Source organism: Equus caballus, chromosome 27 (genome assembly GCF_041296265.1).
Source record: "Equus caballus isolate H_3958 breed thoroughbred chromosome 27, TB-T2T, whole genome shotgun sequence".
NCBI lineage: Eukaryota > Metazoa > Chordata > Mammalia > Perissodactyla > Equidae > Equus > Equus caballus.
In genome coordinates this window covers 55,502,117-55,510,872 of record NC_091710.1, presented here as the reverse complement: position 1 = coordinate 55,510,872, position 8,756 = coordinate 55,502,117, and the positions used below count along the sequence as shown (strand labels likewise).

The window sequence follows — 8,756 nt, the reverse complement described above, 5'->3', positions numbered from 1 at the left end:
GATTTGCTTCATGGGAACAGCAGCAAATCCTTCCTGTACCTGCCGTTTCTCAAATTCTTTCAGCTTAAAATACCCAATATGGCAGGTGCCACATTTTGGGGTAGCATGTTCTAAATCCTGTCAAAAATAAACCTGGTACAAGATTATTTACAACCACGTGTTACGTCTAAACTAATTCTTGATGATATTGAGTCTAAGGCTAATATGCCACACTTATTTTAGCCCATATAGTTGTTACTTTTTTATTCATTCTTACAATATTTGACTGTAATTAGAGCATTTCAACTTATATTTTACATTTATTGTAATTACTGCTATATCTGGCTTTAAATCTTCCAACTTTTTATTTGTTTTCTATTTCATCACCTGTTCTATATTTTTATTTTTCTTTCCTCCCTTTGGATTGTTATATTTTTATTTTATTCTGTCCATCCATTATCTTTGAAATTATACATTTTATTTGTTTATAATTCTTAGAGGTTACCCTAGAGATTAAAATATGCATTCTCCATTTATCAGAATCTGATGTAAAGTCATTATTTTATCTCTTCCTGGAACACTGAAAGATCTTGAAACTCCTGAGCACCAGAAGAGAATGCATTTTAAATTCTATTTGGAGTTATATGACCATATATCCGAAGACAGCCATAATCTCGCTGGTGCTGAGGATACAAATTGCTCATAATGATGCCAATTTTCCATCTGGTGTCAGAAGAGGGTTTTAGCATTTTGCCCCGTTCCATTTATCTTCAAGGGCATTCCATCTGAAAATAAAATTCTCCTATTAGTCACAAGTGTCATGCTTATCACTGCCTTCTCACAGGACCACAATCCCACCACCATGCTTCTTATGCCTTTTGAAGACCATACCAAAGGCCTAAATGCAGAGACTTCATGGTACAAAATGCTCCTCTACTGTTTTTTTCTTTGCTTCCTCGTTTTTGAGCAACTTGCACAGTAAGCCCAGCAGAGGGAGGGGAGTTAACCAGCACATAATAAAAATTCCGTTATTGCATTAACATCTCTAATCTGATCCTGAAGTTCAATCAATAAGGAGGAATCTGGCCCTTGCTCTCACATGGCTTCTGATGTCTTGTTATTATCATTATAACATGGTATCTTTTGAGGAATGTATGCTCATGTGAAGCATTTTCCGCAGATTCCTCCCCACCCCATATCTAAACTAGTGAGCACAATGTATAAATACAGAATAACTTGTTCAATATATAAACAAGTTTGCCCTCACCCTTGTCGTTGCTCAAATCCTTAGTTTATTGCAGGAAAGGAAAAATGAGTTGATGTTAAAGAAGAAATCAAAGCACCTGCCTCCAGCTAACACAGAGTGGGTCATAGACTGTGGGTTGTTTTTCCTCTCTTATTCTTATTTTCAAAAGACATAAACACAACTGCTAATCCCCTGAAAACATCAAATGGAGAAGAGAAACACCCACCTCTGATTTCTGCCCTGGAGGGGGAGGCAAGCGGGAGATGGCGCTAGCTGCTCCATGCCCACTTCTCCTGTCTTCTTTTTCGTACCGGGACAAAGCTCTCCCTATGCTGTTGTCACTACAAAATGCTGCCAAGGACCCATCACTTCCAAAATGTGAAGGACACAGTGTACATCGAATACACAAAATGTGAATATTCAAATGAAAATTTAAAATGTGAGTAGGAGCCTTTCTTTATACTTAACTTCATTTTTCGCATACAAGTAAAGCATTGACGATATGCTTTTCCAGTTTGTTACTCTGTGCCTTTCCTTCCTGGGCTGCACCCATGTCTTTCATCCTCACACTGCGATGCGTGAGGAGCTGCTGTGCGACCTCTGTGAATTGGACCCACAGGACAATTAACAGGACAAAAATAACATGAGGATGCTGGATTCCTTTACCCTCCAAATGGCAAGACTTTTAGATTCTGATTAAAAATCATTTCTCTGAAAGGACTTCAGAAAATAACACCATGAAAATAACATCCCCCCCCCCCCCCCAGCCACAGCCCCCAAAACTGATGGCCTGGTTAACACGAGTACAGGAGGAGGGCAACTGACACCCTTGTTGAAGAGAAAGAGTCAGAGAAGGGAGACTCTCAATGACCACGCCAGAGAATAGGAGTGGACACGTCTCTACCCAGGAGTGCCCTCCTAGTGGAAGGCCAGGACTGACAATGCACATCAACTATGGCCAACCTCTGAGCCAGGGAAATCCCATCATCTAGAATAAGCTTGCTCAATCCTAAGTGTTTGATGTCAAGCACTTTACGGATGAGAAAGACATAGTCTTGGCCATATAACTAGAGTCATCCTTGAGGAAGATGCAAAGTTTGATTGCTGTACAATAAAAAATTGGGGGAGTGACCTTATGATAATTGATGATTTTGAGATTGCACTATATTTTCCTTAGATTCAAATTGCTGCAAATTCCAGGAGACATTTTCAGGCCACTCATAGTGACGCATGAAGGACACTAATCTCATCCCGGTCAGAAATGTCTGGACAGGAAAGATGGTCTGTTCACCACATAACTGTCCCCACTCCTGTGGAGACCTTCTCTCCCAAAGAAACACAGGAAAATGGTTCTGAAAAGAAATGTCCATATGTCTGTTAGAGAAAGCTGTTTGCATAAAATTGTGTCTTGGAACTGCATCATTTAAGGAGTCTGTCAACCTATACCATTTTTGTAACTTTAGAGCTTCCATTGATGTTCTGCTTTGTAATAACCCAATTGTTAACTTTCTATTATTGCTGTTTATTTTCATTAGTTTCAAGCTTAGATCTTTATAGTAGGTGTATTTTTTTCCTCCAAAACACTAGCTCTTAAAGGACTATAGAAGGATTTCAGTAAATGTTTGATGAATGAACAGAAAAAGGAATGAATAAAATACATTATTGTTTGTTCATAGCACGTTTTTATCCTAATTTTTATTAGCTCTGCGATGATGCTTTCAGGATCTAACATAGTCTTTGAGTAGCCACACAGTATCATTTTCCATTAGAGTATTTATTGTTACATTGTACAGATTTTTCTGTATGTAGGCTGGATTTTGGAAATTATTTAAGAGAGAATTCTTGAAACCTAAAATAGGTAGGTAGAAAGAGAAATTTACCAATTGTAGTTTCATTTTTTATTCTATTATTTAAATAACATTTTCTGATTCATCTGTTTGCGTTTATCCCAATCTGATACTAAATCACTGACCATCCTACAAAGCAATGGGTAAATTAAAAGTTGGGATAACCCATGCACAGCGAAGAGATTTATAGTCTGAAAGCTCCCAGGAACCTCGTCTCTCACAGAGTCCACTGGCAAATACGTAGACGGACAGGGATCAGAATTCAGCTTTGACTGACACCGAGCTCCAGATTGTCCACTCGGGCCCGCCGCCACATCTTACGATGTCAATACGGACTCAGCCTACCTTGTGAGGCTTGTTTCTTCATCTCCAGCTGCCAATCATCTATGCCACTGTGCATTTTGCACAGATGGTGGCACTGACCCTGGATGAAAGAAGAGATTCTTTCCAAGCTCGTTTCCATAACATGGTTTTGACGTTGTGTGGTGGGTTTGTATTTCTCCTTGGGGGCTGTCATAGTTCCACCTTTGCATAGCTTTCCCATATGGTTTTTGTTCTGTTTGTTTTATTTTTATAACATGATTCTCCTTTTGCATTGTGGAAGGCAACTCAAATTCTCAGGTGTTTTCTTGCCTTCTCTCATCTGCACAGAGAGGTTTGGAAAAGCCTGCCATTAACATGAGAAGTCTCTGTAATGAGAGATTTTAGATATTTGAAGGTCATAAATTGAGCTAAATTTGATTGGCACTATAACTTGTATTTGATAGTATTATTTTAAATGTTGATATTAAAAAAAGGAGTAACAGTTTTAATTTGGGGCTTGCAAACAATTTTTTTTAATTACTAGAAGAGAGAGAAAAAAAATTTTGAAACAGCAAATATTCTCAGGGTCGGCGTCTTGAATACACTCCCTTGTAAGCCTCTTCCTTTGGAGATGAAGACATAAAACTTCAATGTTTCTATAATCCCGTGGACAATCCACGTGAATATGTATAACATAACTCATTGAAGCCTCTGAATACCGAGCTCTTCTATAGAGTCCTTCATTAATTCAGCACACATTCTCTGAAAACAAAGATTGCAGTCTGAGCTGGAGTCTTACAGGAAAATAAATCAGTTAAGACAAATTCTTTATTCTTGAGGAACACACAGCTTAATGAAGAAGGTGGTTTTATAAACAGATAATTTTAAACAAACTCTGATACCAAGAAAATTTGATATAAACACAACAGGTCAACTGAGAGAGACTGTTCTTCCGGAGATGTGGTTGGGGCGAACTCTGAAAAAGATTCAAAAAGCATAAGCAGTGCTATTTCTTTTAAAATTATTTTTTCTCTCCTTTGTATGACTAAAACATCTCATGCCTTGCTCATCAATCATGAATCTTTACATAGAGATAAAGTACAGATGTTTTTATGCTTTCGTTTGCCAATTTGTACATACATAAAAATCCCTTAGCCTCCTAAGGACACCTAAGATTAATGTGGTGTCCTTTTATATATGTGTCCTACACACTAAATATAAAGCATGGAACCAAATTATGGGAGTTTCTATACATTGGCTTTCTATACAGCAAAACTAGAAAAGAATTGGATGGAACCAGAAAAAAAATAAACACATATAGTTCTAGTTTTAAGACCAGATTTTATAAACAATGTGCAATATGTTGGGAAAAAGATCACACTAAAACCGAAGATGGACTTTTCCTTTGAAGAAACACCGCAGACGAGATGATTTTAACGAAATTCTTCTAAGGCCCATCACAATGAAATGAAACATTTTATTACCAGGCATTGCATTTTGTTATTGATGTTTTCCTCTTTCGCAATGGAGTTTTAGAAAGCATACAAAACCTTGAGTGAGTAATATCACTTAAGTAATGACTTTAAGGTCAACAATAAATATCACTTTCCAAGTTCAGCAGAGGAGGCCGTCACGTCAAAGCCGCAACAGCAGGGTGAGGTCCCTATGCTTGGGAAGTCCAGTCTTAATACAATAATAAGTGATTGAACTGTGATTAAACCAAACACGGATTAAACACCCATCTTTAGCTTCAATCATTTACTCGAGAAATATTAATATCAGTTGAACAAGTGCACTGTAAATTTGCTGTCACCTCTGCCCCAGGACACTAGGGTGCTTTATGGTGTTGTTACTGTTGCTATTAACAAACAAGAGAGCTTCACGGTTGCAATTATTGTCGTCTTCCATAAAAATGAGATGAAAAAGGGAATCTGAACTGGAGTTTGGAGCAGCACATCAGCCTCAGGCCCTGTTTCAGGTCACGGTGCTTTGGGAGAATCATCCCACTGAGTCTCAATTATCAGCTTTGACAAGAAAAGAATGAAGTATTTAAGTGTTTAGGTAGCTCCTAAATGTCAGTTAGTCGCAACGAACCGTGCAGTCTGCATTGCTGCTCTCCTCGCTCTGCTCTTCCAACAGCTGAGATAAAACACAGCCTCTCCAGTTACTCTGCTCTGATGACCACTTACTGAGAATGGTTTGCCCAGCTTTCTGCTCTTTAATTGCATAGGTTTTCACAGTTTCCATTCAGTGAGCACTTCCATCATGGCAATAACGCAGATACTCAAACGGACCTGCCTCACCAACCTACCAGGCGCTTCCATGTCAGATTCTGGAGGGATCCAGTCAATAAATAAATGCATTTGCCTTATTATGGATCCAAATTTTGTTTTATAGCTTGTTATATACCTGAGATAAAAGACTCAAACTAATCTAATAAATTATCCATTGACTCTTTCTATACTGACGGCATTCGAATCCTTCTCCTCCCGCTCCTGGAACAAACCTAAGAAAACATCATGATCCTCTTCCGAGGTGGTTCTAATATCTGAGGGACAGTGCAGAAAAAAACCCAACCTGGGGATAGATTGATTACAATTTCAACTGCATAGCAAAGGATGATTCCTTGTTTTCAGTTTGGGAATTCAGGGTGTAAATTTATCTTATCTTTTATTAAGAATTGTGAGAGTTCTGAGATGTTTTTCCCCGCTTGCAAGCTAACAGTTCAAATGGTCGCACTTTTATAGATGCTGGCAGGAGACACAGGACGCCTGGCTCAGAGTCAAGGACTTTATTACTCATGGCACGGTCGTCAACAAAGGCTTCAAGTCTGCAAAGGTGCCTCTTGTTCCCCAAGGGCCGTGGGGGTGTTGTGAAGGTGGGCCCAGGGGGATGCTGTGGGTCTACACCACAAATGAAGAAGCCCGAGTGTAGAGAACTCCCGTATTTTAAATCAGGCTGCTAACATGTCTGCCCAGACTTCGCCTTGGAGACGTAATCTTTATTATCCTGGTCATGAAACAAACCTACCCTCTTCCTGGGAGGGAGATGCTATGGCTATCTTCCAAGAATGTTTGCTGTACAGATAACCTTACAAGATAGACTGGAACAAAAACCTGTCACCCACAGAAAAGTGAACACTTGAAAAAAGAAAGCAAACATTTTAAAATCATGAATAATTTTGAATAGCAATTAAGTTTGTTTCCCTTGAAAGAACTTCCTTCGCTAAGAGAATTAATGGAATGCTATTCACTTCACAGAATTTTCTAAAATAACCTCTGGTGTGAAGAGGAACTCTGTTGTAATGCAAGAAGAATTAATTAAGAGCTGAAATTCTCCTTTGAGAAACTGCAAAGGACACAGAAAACTAGGAATGAGAGAAAGGCAGGTCTGTGCTACTATGAAATATGATAAAAAGTATTACATCCACATTATGCATAGCTCCACCGCCTTCATTTGCAAGTGGACTAGGAAACTGGGGGAAAAATAAAACACTTGGCTCCGCCAGGTGACAAAATTAATGTCCGTCTTTGACACGAGATCCACAAAAAAGGAAGATATTTATGATTGACTTCTTGCAAGTGTTGAACATGACTTGTCTTATTTTCTTATGTATCTCAAGGATGAATATGAGATTCACAGTGGCTCAAAGGAATTACTGGAATCTACAAGTTTAAACTAATGAGAATGCCAGTGCTGCATGCTGTATTTCAGTGAATACATATTTTGTTTTCAACTGAATGGATACACTAAGCAGACTTGGGTCATGGTTTCCTTTTGGCAGTTCAAGTACCTTATGACACTTAGATATTGGCCAAGAATATGCTAGTATAGCAGCAGTAATTCTCTTCATTAAGAGGCTTAGCTGGCTATTGGGAGACTTGCGTAATGAAAATTAGCTCTTCTAATGCAAAAAAAACCACTCAGCTTCCTTACTGAAATCTATAAGCAACATTTGCTGACTTCAGACATCATCCTTTTTCACCCGCAACAAGTCCATGGTCAACTTCCATGCTGAGCGAACCATCAAAGTCAATTTCTTGATGTGAAAATTCTAAAATAGAAATTTTTAAAGTGTGATTTTTAAGCAAATTATTACTATTTTTCTACTCTTGTTTTTATTTCGTTCTGAGTTAAGTAACAAATATTCACAATTGCTTAACATTGATTCCCTCCTCCCCACCCTGAGTAAATCAAAGCTGTTGCTTTCCAGCACTCAGAAGTTATGTGGAAACTCCTTCTAATTAGGTGAGTACATAGGCGCTTTATCTGGAAAAGGACTCCTCCAATATCAATTACAGATTCTTCCACAAAAATACTGTACAGAATATTCTGTATACTTCACGTATAATTCTCACTCCTCCCACACACACATAAAGAGGAGCAGGAGATTTTTCCCTCAAGTTTTATATTATTGTTTGTTAAACTCTTTCTAGACTTCTGCCTAAATTATAAAAACTGAAAAAAATAACGTCTAATGTTAACAAAATCCACTCTGCATACTCTAGAAATTGGGGATTTGGGACAGGCAGTTGGAAAATATGCTATTTTAGATAATAAATTTTTCTTTGGTAATTTTTATTAAATATCATTGAATACCATAGTGATATTCGGCAGTTATAGGCAGTAAATATTTTTCCTTTTTCTTATCCAAGATTGTTAAGTTTTCAGTATTAGAGCTAACATTTTGTTACATCCTGGTCTGCATGCATCTATATCTTACATACCTCTAACTTATCATAATGTAAACATTTAAGAAAAATTATTTGCTGAATAACTTCGTGTTAAATGAACAAAGCATCAAAGAAGGTAAAGGAATACAGCTTACTGCTCCCTAGTGAATTCGAGTTTTCCACTAAAATGAAAATAAGGACAAAAGTATCCACACTTTATCGCATTTCCAGGGTAACTGGGAAATGTCATATTCAGCGATGTGTAATGAAAATAATCATGTGTGTCCATATTAGTAATTTAATTCTGCAAATTTCCATTTAAAATATCTTCTCTCTATCATGTCTATCTGACTTATCTATTGATATCTGTCTTCTATCTATTGCCTCTATCATCTATCGTACCTATTTACCTATCTGTGTCTATTATCTATCAGTCATCTAAATCTATCAATCATCTACATCTATCATCTATATCTATATATCTATTTATATATCTATCCTCTATGGATAGCAATCATCTACTGTCTATTGTCTACCTATCCATCATCAATCATCTATCTATCTATCCCTGGCCTTTTCCTCAAAGACATTTAATGAAAGGCAATGAATTTAAAGGCCCTCTTTGACATACAAGAGCAGATAACTCACAGATTTAAGCGACATTTTTAATGGTTAAGGAGTGCCAGAGCCGATACTGTCTAGGCTTTA

At 37.7% G+C, this 8,756-nt stretch overlaps 1 long non-coding RNA gene across 2 annotated transcripts in view; it reads right to left on the bottom strand.

Annotated features, from left to right (window-relative positions):
- Window positions 1-321: 321 nt before the first annotated feature.
- LOC138920997 (uncharacterized) overlaps window positions 322-8,756 on the bottom strand; it is a 31,821-nt gene continuing 23,386 nt past the window's right edge. Inside the window, exon 5 of one of the 2 annotated variants that reach the window (XR_011433118.1) lies at window positions 322-764. This is a non-coding gene — a long non-coding RNA (uncharacterized lncRNA). Of the gene's footprint in view, window positions 3,762-8,756 lie in introns of both variants that reach the window. The other variant, XR_011433117.1, reaches the window with a different exon arrangement.